The sequence below is a fragment of the Procambarus clarkii genome, chromosome 65, assembly GCF_040958095.1.
Source record: "Procambarus clarkii isolate CNS0578487 chromosome 65, FALCON_Pclarkii_2.0, whole genome shotgun sequence".
Lineage (NCBI taxonomy): Eukaryota > Metazoa > Arthropoda > Malacostraca > Decapoda > Cambaridae > Procambarus > Procambarus clarkii.
In genome coordinates this window covers 13045671-13060025 of record NC_091214.1, presented here as the reverse complement: position 1 = coordinate 13060025, position 14355 = coordinate 13045671, and positions in this window count along the sequence as shown.

Sequence of the window (14355 nt, the reverse complement as noted above, 5' to 3'; positions counted from 1 at the left end):
ACTGGCCTACATTGTCCAGATGACAGTAAGTGATAGAAGGGTCACATTTACTCTATTTTAATTCTGATAATTAAGTTAATTTATATGAGATGTTTTTATAATGGTAAAGTCCAAAGACTAATGTATTTAAGAATAATTCCCACCATAATAGGTGGTGAATTTATAATAGTATGTGGTAATGATATCCCGTTTTCTATAGATGGAAATTCCACTACAAGTTACATTTTCTATGGGTAACTTGTTTATACAATGCAGAAATATTATCTGCCTGTATGATATTAGTAATTAAATGGTGTCAGATTTTCCGACATAATTCCCGGGGGGGCTGCTCACAGGTCGAAGTCCTATTCAGAACAGACGAACATCATACTCCTCCTTTGGATTATTAGATTAATTTGATGTTAGTAGTTAGTAATCACACATTTGTGCGTCTGTTCGTACAGGACGGATGTCCCGTACTAGAGTTGCAGGGGTTAGAATTCTAATGCGATTTCATTTTCCTGTTAACTCTTGAAAGGCTAAAATTCAAGCCTAATTACATATTATTTAACCCAGGAGACTGAATGTGATCAAGTACTACAGTCAAGTATGATTCAGGGACTGCAGTGAGATCAGTGACATTAGATATAACTTGAAGTTTGTTCAGGTAACTGGTCACTGATATATAAACACTGAGGCCCATGGAATACATCTTGATTAAATAATAAATGTATCGAATCAGTCATCAGATTTATTGGGGTTTAATTTAGTTAATTGATTCAGAAGATTGAATAGCTCATCATTAAAGTAAAGTATGGTTCTGAGACTGCAGTGGGTTCAGTGACATTGGTCGCAGTGACTTGTAGCTGTTTAGGCTACTGTTCACTGATTTGCTACTGAGGCCTCATGAACTCATCTTCAGCTTTAAATGATGATACTAACATCAACCTCTGTTGGTATAGTCAGCTGTAATCTCCTTAGTATAATGCTACTGGAGAAATATAATCAGCTGACAAATTTAGATTTCTACTAGTATTGTTTATCTGCAGGCATAGGTCTCCTCAGGCTTGACACTGGGCCTGAGAGTAATTTACCTCCTGCAGAATTTAACATGGATATGCCCTGATATTTAGTAGGGCTACCAATGAATCGATGGCAATAGTCTGTCCCTACAATGAGACCGAAGTCGGTGAGGTGATCAGACTTAATATTATCTGCCAATTTTATCCCTCTATTTCTCAGGAATTTGGCTGTTGCTCTCAGACCTTGAACTTGTAGGTCTACTGGTATTTTGTCCACCACAATGGCTTGTACCTGCCTAAACGTACTGATGGTTGTACCACCTGGTAGACTTGAGGTCCTGCATCTGTTACAAACCCTGAGATGTTGAATGACATCTGGGCTACAGGCCTTAATTGTAGTTCATCTGCCAACTTTTTAGTGACATAGGTTCTCTGGGACCCTTGGTCAAACAACCCACAGGTATGGACCTTGGCCCTCTTATTCAGGATGGTAATTTGGGCAGTAGGCAAAGTTGTATTACCTTTATACGTTGCCGATTGGACACTCTTTGTTTGTTGCACCTTGCAGTACTGTACTGTGGTGGGAATGCTATCTTCCACCTTGGGGTTTGGAGACGTTGTTTTGGTGTCTCTGCACAATGCTGCATGGTGCTGACCTTTGTTACACCTATTACAGGTGTGTAATTGGGTATCACAGTCGTTGATGTTATGTTTCCTGAGGCACCTCGTGCAATGTTGCAAATCTTTTGAGTCGCTCAACACGGGCGTCACTATCAGGAAAATTAGGGCAGTGATACATTGAATGTTTCTCATTGCAGAACAAACATGTTCCATAGCTTCTAGTACCCTTTGGTGTCACATTCTTGGGTGACACAGTAACTATAGGCTTGGAGGGTCCCACTGCATATACGCCCACACTGCTACTGTTCCACTTTGGTGTTGAATTATATTGTCTTGATTGATTTGGAGTACCTTTGGTACTCTGTGGTTTACTATTATTGGTTTCTGAGGGTTTACTTGGTGGTTTTAATTTGTCATGTGTTCGTAATTGATGAACTACTGACTCTAAACCCTCAGATATTTCCCTCATAGATAAGATACTTTTATTGTAATGAGCACTCATTTGTCTCAATATGTCCCTAGGTATTTTCTCCTGGACAATTATTTTCAAGACCCACTCAGCCCCGTTTGTATCTGCTGTCAGGTTGAGGGCATTGATCATTGATTCTACCTCCAGCTTGAAGACTTGGAGTGAATCAGCTGAAGCCTCCGGTGGGGGTAAATGCAACAGCTCATGAACTAAATGTGATGTTCTTACTTCTGGATCAGCATAATTATCCTTGAGGAGTTTTACTGCCAGATCATAGCCGTCATTAGTTAATCTCAGATGGGATACTACTGTTTTAGCCTCACCTGATAATTGGCCTTGCAAATAAGAGAATTTACTACTCATTGGTAAAGATTGTTTTGAGTCTACAAGGTCAACAAATTTGTTCCAAAATTCATCCCAATCTTCCTCATCTTTTCCTGAGAAAGTGGGTAAATTAATTGGAGGGAGTCGAGCTTCTGCTTGACTCGTATTAGATGCAACTGTTGTTGTTGTTGCTGTTGTTGTTGCCTTGTTCTGGGCAATTAATTTGACATAAGGCTGTAATGTGGCCTGAGTGTGATCTTCATAATTCGCTAGATCAACCATAATGTCGTCTATTTCTGATAAATTGGTGTTGGCAAGTTCAGCCACATGTTGCTATTTGCATTTGATTTGCTCAAATTTACCTGCAGCTGCTTGATAATAGCTTTCCAGGTCAGCATAATCAACTGGTGATTGTTGTGACAAATCTTCACATTTCTTGATCTGTCTTGTTAAGTGGCCTTTAAGACCTGCAAGGGTTCTTTTCATTCTCCCTGCATTGTCCATACTGGCTAGTTGGTGAAGCCTTGTGGGGCTTGTACTTGGGCTGCTCATAATACTGAACAAGTACTGATGGTAGCCTAGGGTCAAATTTCTGCACTCGCTAGGCTATAATCCTACCTCTTCTAGAGGTTAGCACTTAAAATTAATACACATTATATATATACAATCATACACACTAATGATTTGAGTGATAAACCAGTGTCATGGAAGTACCTTTAGGTTAGCTCTTCTATATCACCCTCGGATGGTATAGACACTAATTAATCACTCAAAGGTGTAATGATCATAAGTAAATTATTATATATACACAACTCAACTCGAGTTAATAAAATTTACACCCAAAATAGGGTCTGTACCATTCATTAATGGTGCTGGGTTGTTTAATATAGTACAACTAGACTATGGTAATAATGGGACTAGGATGAACAATAAATAGTTCAACTAGTCAATGGTAATATCCTACCCTGTTGTGGGTTGGCAATTAGTAAATATTATATTGTGAACACTAGGCAATATATTAAATAATTCTCTATTTTGGAGAAATAATATACACAATTATTGATAATAGCCTCTTAATTGCCTCTATGAAACTTCTAATATTATCTAGAAGTATTAAATATTATTAGTGACCTCGCGAAATAAACTCCACAAAATTCGTGGATAATCTCACGAAGACACAGCCACTAATTTGGCTGGCTTCAATATTAGCGCTGTCATCTCACGAAATAACACGCCACCAAATATCTGTGGGTGTCCCTGAAACTGCTAATGAGGCTGAACTGAACTGAGGGGGGCTCCTGACCTCACACGAGGCAACGCCGCCGTCTTTGACTGCTGGCTTTGTATAAATCACACTGCACTAGTATATTTAATGAAGCCACTGATTAACTGGTTCATCTGGTACTAAGATGACCAAATAATCTGTCATCCGACTCGCAGATGACCAATAATGTGGGTTCATAGGACCAATAATCTGTCATCCGGTTCGAAGATGACCAAATAATATGGAAACCGACCTGTGAGATTTATATTTATTTAATTTATATGAATTTATATTTACGGTAATTTGTATACTTCGATAGCAATTTGTATGATGTTAAGTGGACTGTATTTCTGCAATAATCTCACAAATCGATCCTCTACACATTAGGGGGGGTTTATATTGAATTTATATATATGCAGCCAATCAAACTACAGCATTAAACTACATATATTGTTAAACATTGAAGAGGTTCCTTATCTTATTGTACAGCAGGCCTTAGTCCACCAGATATAACTAGGATGTAGACACCGAATTATCCTCTTTGAGGTAGCTTCCATCACCCAGTAACTGGTACACAAAGCATGCTTCCTCGTCTTGACCTGTCAAAAGGGCGCTAGCTATAAAGCCAGAATCCTAATATATGACAGCTATATCAGAGAAAACACTGTACATTAAACCGTAAAGACCTAGGCTTAATTACCTTTTATTAAGAGGCAGTTTGTATTCTAACCGACTCGCCCCTATCTAATGACATTAATGGCCATAAATGATAGATAAATGGGTTTCGGCAGAACACTTAACTTGTATTTGTTGACAGCGTGTTGATGATGGTACACCTTTGGTTTCCATAACACTTCGTCCAAGTAAAATTAACAGCAGCCGTATTTGCTCCCGTGAGCCTCTGTGGTCTAAGTCCAATAACAATGGCTGACCACTCCCTCCTCACTGACGCTACTGGCATACATTGTCCAGATGACAGTAAGTGATAGAAGGGTCACATTTACTCTATTCTAATTCTGATAATTAAGTTAATTAATATGAGATGTTTTTATGATGGTAAAGTCCAAAGACTAATGTATTTAAGAATAATTCCCACCATAATAGGTGGTGAATTTATAATAGTATGTGGTAATTATATCCCATTTTCTATAGACGGAAATTCCACTACAAGTTACATTTTCTATGGGTAACTTGTTTATACAAAGCAGCAATATTATCTGCCTGTATGATATTAGTAATTAAATGGTGTCGGATTTTCCGACAAACTCTTTGTAAAATTTACCCAATTTTACCAAGGATCCCCTGTTGGATATACCTTCAAGAGAAAGGAAGTGTGCAGACGTTCCAGCTGTGGAATCGAGCTGGGAACGTTTGGTCTGAAGTCTTGGATAGCAAGGAGAGTTTGTTAAGCCACCCAGAGACATTATCGTGGGCCGTGGGAGTGCCCTGATCAGACTCCGTCGGAGGGAGAGCGCCCTTGACTAGACAATCTGTGGTAAGCGCGATTTTAAGCCAGTTTATAGTGATTACTTGTAGTTGGTCGTGTGCCCAGCGACAGTAGCGAATGTTTATTGATACATTAGACATGTTTTGGTAAGGCAGAAGGCCTAAAATAAGAGAGTGGAGATGGAGGAATGTCCTGGAGGACGGAGCGACATCCATCTCCTCTGAGCGCTGGCAGGTGACTGAGGGAGCCCAGCTCCTAGCGGGGTAGCTGACACCAGAGCCGCCTGGACGGGCGGAGCATGGACCAGCCCAAACGGGGAAGTCCACTCTCACAGTATGAAGAGATCAGAGATATGATAGGAGCAAACATATTGTGTGGATTATTTCGTCTATATGTTTAAGGGGAAACATTTTTATTTTGCGTGTCAATGGGTTGCAGGTTTCTCTTTGGAAGTTGCTGAGAACTTCGAAGCCTGCACAGAGAGAGTAGTAGATGAGACTCCAAGGTAGTGGAAAGTATTGAGCTCTGTGGGAGAGCAGCCATACAGTGAGGAAGAGAACCTCAAGCTGTGAGAAGGGGTGTAATGGAATGAAGTTTCACAAGTCTTTGTGACACCAGTGGTGAGGCACCATTGTTGATCAAGGAAGACTTCATGGTGTAGCAGCTAGGAGAGCTGTGGAGGACCCTGGTAGAAGTGGGAAGCACCATAGTTGCTCACAGAAGACTTCATGGTGTAGCAGCCTGGAAGAGCTGCGGAGGATCCTGGTAGTTAAACCCAGAAGAACCTGAGGATGTCAGGGTAGTGAACTTCCAGATGTGGGAGGGAAGTTCTAGTTGATTACTTGTGGGGAGTTGGTAGAGTGTTTGGTTGTCATTAACGTGCAAGACGCAGTGAAAGGTGAGTGACTGTTTGCTATTTTTGTGCCAAGAAGTACTTTTACTGAAGTATAGAGTTACAGTCTTAGGCTGGATTACCTGCAGGGACATACATATGTGTTCTAGGACTGATAGGGTGATCGATTGATCAATGCTGTATATCAAGGAATATTTATACTAATATTTATGTTATTGCATTCATGCACTGGTTTTCCTTGCACATCTTTATATATATATATTCTCTTGCTGATAGTGCAACATTGTGTTATAAGATTTGACCTACTTGAGGAGGTTGGTAGTATTAGGTGGTGAATCAGGAGATAGGATATCACTTGATAAGCAGATGATAGAGTTCTGATGGTGTTGGAGTGCAACCTGACTGAAATAGTATAGCGTGTAGGATTCATTATTATTATTATTATATGTGTGTATGTATTGTGTATGTGCTTTGGTCCAGTAAATGTATTCAAATTTGCTGGTTTTTGCCCTTGTCCTAGTGAGGCTTCCCTGGAAGTAGGAAAGAAGGAGAGAGAGAGAGAGAAAGAACCAAGAACCACAGCTGTGGACAGGGTAGAACGGAATAATCAATAAAACAAAGGGGGATTGAGATCATATCACATAAGGAGAGAGCTGGGAGTCACAGCGGCTCGAGTGGGTGTGTGCACGTGACAACGAGGCTAAGTGTTGGAGCCGCATCCCCTAACATGTGACGTTGAGCCCCTCTCCAAGAGCCAGAAGCGCCCAGGGTGATCTCCTGGTAAAGTATAAGCACTCTACTGAGTTTTGGGGTTGGGTTGTCCATAAAGAAGGATCAACAACAACACCCAACCCCGATAATAAATTGGGGGCCTGTGTCCGGAAGAGTGAACTGACACACCCACACCCTGTCCAAGAGTGGATTTGTACACCCCTTGTTGAAATAGATACACTGTGTGACCGCTTGTGTATATTCTCTCTCTTGGGAAGACTCACAGGACAAGATGGGCAAGGTGCTAGCGTTTGTGGAGTCAGGCAAGCCTGAGGACTTGGAAGGTTGCACGAGGGATCAATTAAAACAAATAGGAGAAAAATGTGGCATTAGGTTGAAAGCATCTAAAGTAGCTGGGATGAAAGATGAGATCCTGAGGCAGTTATGATCCAGTTAAGTTAAGCTGAAAGTGGAAAGGAGGATGACGGGCAGGATGAAGTGAGATCCCAGGGATCGAGTAGGAGCAGCAAGAGTAGCCGCAGTAGCAGGAATAGCCAGAATATGAGCTTGGAGAGATTTCAGCAAGAGCTCCAGATGCAGCGTGAGGACAAGGAGAAACAGTTCCAGCTGGAAAAAATGAAATTGGAACTCCAGATGAAAAATGAAGCCGAGAGGGGAAAAGAAAAAACCAGACTGGAGGTAGAAAAAGAGAAAGCAAGACTAGAGGTGGAGAAAGAAAAAGCCCTGCTCGAAAAAGAAAAAGAGAGAACAAAACAAATGCGTATAGAAGCGAATAGAACCTTGACTGAATAGAACCTTGACTGAACAAAGGATTGAACATGGGTTGCCAGAGAGCACCACCCATGTATCACACTCACCAGATGTTAGGGTTAGGGAGAAGGAAATTCCCTTGTTTGTTCCCGAAGAGGCAGAGAGCTTTTTTGAGCACTTTGAAAAGGTAGCCAGCATCAAGGAGTGGCCACAGGAGGAATGGGCCCAGCTGGTCCAGTTAAGATTGACCAGTGCAGCCAGGAAGGAATACACCCAATTGTCACTGGAAGAGTGCCAGGATTATGCCACAGTAAAGAGCAGCATACTGCGCTCGTTTCAGCTACCCCCAGAACCTTATAGGAAGCGCTTCAGAGAGATGGTGAAGGTTGGAGCATGTACTTTTGCTGAGACAGCAAGAGATCTGGAAAGACGATTCCAAAAATGTATTGAGGCTGCCGGAGTTGGTTCTTACGCTGACCTGAAGCAATTGATGGTCATGGAAAACTTTTTAGAAATGATGCATCCCGAAACAAAGTTCAAGATCCAAGAAGCGGGGGTAAAGGAGGTGAAAGACACCGCAGATAGGGCAGATATGATTACTGAAGCATGCAAGAGCTTGAGGGAGAACAGAGTGAGAAGCGAGGCGAGACGCAGCAATAGCAGACCCGGTGGAGTCTGGGGAGGAAGAAGTTTTGGGGGGAAAGAAAAGCAGACCAGTTAGTTTTAAGCCCCAGGAAGGAAAGTTGCCGAGTCTGCTTGCTGGAGGTAAGCAGGAAAATAAAAATGTACAGAGGAGACAAGAGTCCAATGAAGCTCCACAGAGAGTACGAGTAGTACGTCTGGCCCGAGGAACTCCAATACGAGTGGGCAGAGTCACAGCCACTCGGGGACGTATAGGAGAGATTTCTCCCAAATGAGGTGCTACAAGTGCAACAGATCGGGTCACATGATGCGCGATTGTCGGCAGGGCAAGAGAGTCGTGACCCTGACCACGTGTGATCCCCGGAAGAAGTACGTTGATGAACAACAAGACAAACCACAGAAGGTACATTTGATGAACTAGCGGTATAGGCCGTTTATCAGTAAAGGTTGGGTCGGCATAGAGGGTCAACCCGAGATTGAGGTTAGTATCCTCAGGGATACTGGAGCCAGAGTTTGATTCTGAGAGGCCTAATCGGAGACGATCGACTGTTAGCTATCAGTAGGAGGATAAAGGTACATGGGTTGTTGTCTAAGAGTGACATGCCCGTGTGTGCTGTCCGGTTGAAGTCAGATTATTTGACGGCGGAGGTGATGTTGGGAGTGTGCCCAACATACCTGTTCCAGGAGTCCAAGTGATCCTGGGGAATGACTTGTGCGGGACAAAGGTGTTGCCAAGAGTAATGGCGGAGACTGTGCCAGAGGAGTGTCCAGAAGGCCACGGCACGGGTGGGACACCTGAGAGTGTGAACCTGACTGACATCCGAGAAGATGAGTCAGGAGACCGACAAGCAATTGAGTACCCTGTCTCGGTAGTGATGGAGGCAGAGGTGGCAGACGATATTAATAATTAAGGTTGGGTGTGTTATCGGTGATCCTTCTTTATGGACAATCCAACCTCAAAACTCGGTAGAGTGCTTATATTTTACCAGGAGATCGCCCTGGGCGCTTCTGGCTCTTGGAGAGGGGCTCACCGTCACACATTTAGGGGATGCGACTCCAATACTTAGCCTCGTTGTCACGTGCACACACCCACTTGAGCCGCCGTGACTCCCCACTCTCTCCTTATGTGATATGATCTCCTCAATCCCCTTTGTTCTATTAGTATACTGTTCTACCTTGTCCACAGATGTGGTTCTTGGTTCATGCTCTCTTTCTCTCCTTCTTTCCTACTTCCTGGGAAGCCTCACTAGGACAAGGGCAAACACCAGCAAATTTCAATACATTTACTGGACAAAGCACATACACAATACATACACACATATAATACTAATTATAATGAATCCTACACTCATTACTCTTTCAGTCAGGTTACACTCCAAGACCATCAGAACTCTATTATCTGCTTATCAAGTGGTATCCTATCTCCTGATTCACCACCTAATACTACCAACCTCCTCAGGTACATCAAGTCTTATAACACAATGTTGCACTATCAGCAAGAAAATAAATAAATAAATATATATATATATATATATATATATATATATATATATATATATATATATATATATATATATATATATATATATATATATATATATATATATAAACACATACAAGGAAAACCAGTGTATGAATGCAATAACATAAATATTAGTATAAATGTTCCTTGATATTCAACAATAATCAATCGATCACCCTATCAGTCTTAGAACACATATGTTATCTTGAGATTATCTTGAGATGATTTCGGGGCTTTAGTGTCCCCGCGGCCCGGTCCTCGACCAGGCCTCCACCCCCAGGAAGCAGCCCGTGACAGCTGACTAACTCCCGGGTACCTATTTACTGCTAGGCAACAGGGGCATTCAGGGTGAAGAAACTTTGCCCTTTGTTTCTGCCTCGTGTGAGAATCGAACCCGCGCCACAGAATTACGAATCCTGCGCGCTATCCACCAGGCTACGAGGCCCCCCCAATATGTCTCCGCAGTTAATCCAGCCTACGACTGTAACTCTATGCTTCAATATACGTTCTCCTTGGCACAAAAATGGCAAACAATCGCTCACCTTTCACTGCGTCTTGCACGCTAATGACAACCAAACACTCTACCAACTCCCCACAAGTAATCAACCAGAACTTCCCTTCCACATCTGGAAGTTCACTACCCTGACATCTTCAGGTTCTTCCGGGTTTAACTACCAGGATCCTCTGCAGCTCTTCCAGGCTGCTACACCATGAAGTCTTTCTTGAGCAACTATGGTGCTTCCCACTTCTACCAGGGTCCTCCACAGCTCTCCTAGCTGCTACACCATGAAGTCTTCCTTGATCAACAATGGTGCCTCACCACTGGTGTCACAAAGACTTGTGAAACTTCAATCCATTACTCCTCTTCTCACAGCTTGAGGTTCTCTTCCTCACTGTATGGCTGCTCTCCCACAGAGCTCAGTACTTTCCATTACTTTGGAGTCTCATTAACTACTCCCTTTGTGCTGACTTCGAAGTTCTCAGCAACTTCTTCCAAAGACAAACCTGCAACCCATTGACACGCCAATAAAAATGTTTCCCCTTAAACACATAAACGAAATAATCTACACAATATGTTTGTATCCAGCATCTATCTGCTCTCTACATACTGTGAGAGTGGACTCCCCCGTTTGGGCAGGTCCATGCTCCGTCTTGCCAGGTGGTCGGCTCCTCACTCTGGGAGGGTCCTCCCTACCTGTCAGTTGGCTTCAGGCGGTCGACGGGGGAGGACGTGCTGCTCGTCCCTCCAGCTGTCTCTCTCATATCCGTCCTCTTATTTAGGCTTCCTGCCTTGCCAAAACATGTCTAACTTATCAACAAACATTCATTACTGTCGCCGGGCACACGGCCAACTAAAAATAATCACTATAAACTGGCTTAAAATCGTGCTTACCACAGATTGTTTAGTCGAGGGCGTTCTCCCTCTGACGGAGTCTGATCAGAGCGCTCCCACGGCCCATGATAATGTCTCTGGGCGGCTTAACAAACTCTCCTTGCCGTCCAGGACTTGAGACTAAACGTACCTAGCTAGATTCCACAGCTGGAACGTCTGCACACTTATTTTCTCTTGAAGGTATATCCAACAGAGGATCCTCTCCAACGGGAGCTCAAATGGAGCGCAGCCTCCCCTCACGATGTCTGGTCCTCAAGAGTGGGTCAAAGCCCTCCAGAAGCGAGCCTCACGCCTCCAGCAAATTATCCACATCTCATAACCAGTCATTTATCTATTTTCTTATTCACTGCCCATATTATTAAACTCTCTATAAAATTTACCCAATTATTTTTACATATGAATCTTCATGTCTGTATATCTCCGACCTCCTAGTCAGGTCAGGCTTGATAGAATAATTCTCAAAGGGGAGACTCGTTTTTCGGCTACCTGGGATCATAACACTACTAACTTCTTTTTTTCACACACACACACACACACACACACACACACACACACACACACACACATACACACACACACACACACACACACACACACACACACATGCAAGGTGATGGAGAAGATTGTGAGAAAAAAACCTAGTAACACATCTGGAGAGAAGAGACTTCGTGACAACCCATCAACATGGGTTCAGGGAGGGTAAATCTTGCCTTACAGGATTGATAGAATTCTACGATCAGGTGACAAAGATTAAACAAGAAAGAGAAGGGTGGGCGGACTGCATTTTTTTGGACTGTCGGAAAGCCTTTGACACAGTACCCCATAAAAGGTTGATGCATAAGCTTGAGAAACAGGCAGGAGTAACTGGTAGGGCGTTCCAGTGGATAAGGGAGTACCTAAACAATAGGAAGCAGAGAGTTACAGTGAGGGGTGAGACCTCAGACTGGCGTGAAGTCACCAGTGGAGTCCCACAGGGCTCTGTGCTTGGACCTATCCTGTTTCTGATATACGTAAATGATCTCCCAGAGGGTATAGACTCATTCCTCTCAATGTTTGCTGACGACGCCAAAATTATGAGAAGGATTAAGACGGAGGAGGACAGCTTGAGGCTTCAAGAAGACCTGGACAAGCTGCAGGAATGGTCGAAAAAATGGCTGTTAGAGTTTAATCCAAGCAAATGTAATGTAATGAAGATAGGGGTAGGAAGCAGGAGACCAGATACAAGGTATCACTTGGGAGATGAAATACTTCAAGAGTCCGAGAGAGAGAAAGACCTGGGGGTTGATATCACGCCAGACCTGTCCCCTGATGCTCATATCAAGAGGATAACAGCAGCAGCATATGCCAGGTTGGCTAACATAAGAACGGCCTTTAGAAACTTGTGTAAGGAATCTTTCAGAACATTATATACCACATATGTCAGACCAATCCTGGAGTATGCGGCACCAGCATGGAGTCCATATCTAGTCAAGCATAAGACTAAAATGGAAAAGGTTCAAAGGTTTGCCACCAGACTAGTACCCGAGCTGAGAGGTATGAGCTACGAGGAGAGACTACGGGAATTAAACCTCACTTCGTTGGAAGACAGAAGAGTTAGGGGGGACATGATCACCACATTCAAAATCCTCAAGGGAATTGACAGGATTGATAAAGACAGGCTGTTTAACACAAGGGGCACACGCACTAGGGGACAGAGGTGGAAACTGAGTGCCCAAATGAGCCACAGAGATATTAGAAAGAACTTTTTTAGTGTCAGAATGGTTGACAAATGGAATGCATTAGGAAGTGATGTGGTGGAGGCTGACTCCATACACAGTTTCAAGTGTAGATATGATAGAGCCCAATAGGCTCAGGAACCTGTACACCTGTTGATTGACAGTTGAGAGGCGGGACCAAAGAGCCAGAGCTCAACCCCCGCAAGCACAACTAGGTGAGTACAACTAGGTGAGTACACACACACACACACACACACACACACACACACACACACACACACACACACACTAAGATAATAGGAAGGATAAGAGACTTAGATGATTGTCATGCCCTTCAAGATGACCTGGACAAAATAAGTATATGTAGCACCACTTGGCAAATGGAATTTAATGTTAATAAATGCCATGTTATGGAATGTGGAATAGGAGAACATAGACCCCACACTACCTATATATTATGTGAGAAATCTTTAAAGAATTCTGATAAAGAAAGAGATCTAGGGGTGGTTCTAGATAGAAAACTATCGTGCGAGGAGCCTATGCCACGCTTTCTAACTTCAGAATTGTTTTTAAATACATGGATGGCGATATACTAAAGAAATTGTTCACGACATTTGTTAGGCCAAAGATAGAATATGCAGCGGTTGTGTGGTGCCCATATCTTAAGAAGCACATCAACAAACTGGAAAAGGTGCAAAGACACGCTACTAAGTGGCTCCCAGAACTGAAGGGCAAGAGCTACGAGGAGTATCTCTTGCCAGAGAGATAATGCCTCTATGATAATGATAATGAGATAATGCCAGAGAGATTTAATGCCTCTATAGAGGCTTTAAATATGCCAAAACTAGAAGACAGAAGAAAAAGAGGTGATATGATCACTACATACAAAATAGTAACAGGAATTGATAAAATCGATAGGGAAGATTTCCCGAGACCTGGAACTTTAAGAACAAGAGGTCATAGATTTAAACTAGCTAAACAAAGATGCCGAAGAAATATAAGAAAATTCACTTTCGCAAACAGAGTGGTAGACGGTTGGAACAAGTTAGGTGAGAAGGTGGTGGAGGCCAAGACCGTCAGTAGTTTCAAAGCGTTATATGATAAAGTGAGTTGGGATGATGGGACACCACGAGCGCAGCTCTCATCCTGTATCTACACTTAGATAATTACACAGGAAAGTAGCCCATAATAGCTGTCTAACTCCCAGGTATCTATTTACTGCTTGGGAACAGGGGGCATCAGGGTGAAAGAAATTCTGCCCAATCCGGCACTGGGAATCGAACCACGGACCACAGGATTACGTGACCAGCGTGCTGTCCACTCAGCCTCCGGCCCCCCTTGAGTGCAAGGTGAGAGGTTGATGTCTGTTTTACAGCAGGAGATATATGAGTATTTTTGTACCCTGTATTTCAGCCCAAAGCAGTGATGGGTGCAGTAGGTTGTGAGCCGAGGAGTGAGCAGCAACCTAGTACGGTTATAAGATAAAGACAACGACTTAGGGGAATATTGAAGTGTTATCAGTTGGTGCCAGCCTAAGGAGTTACATAGTAATATCGCTATTCTTGTGTGTATATATATATATATATATATATATATATATATATATATATATATATATATAT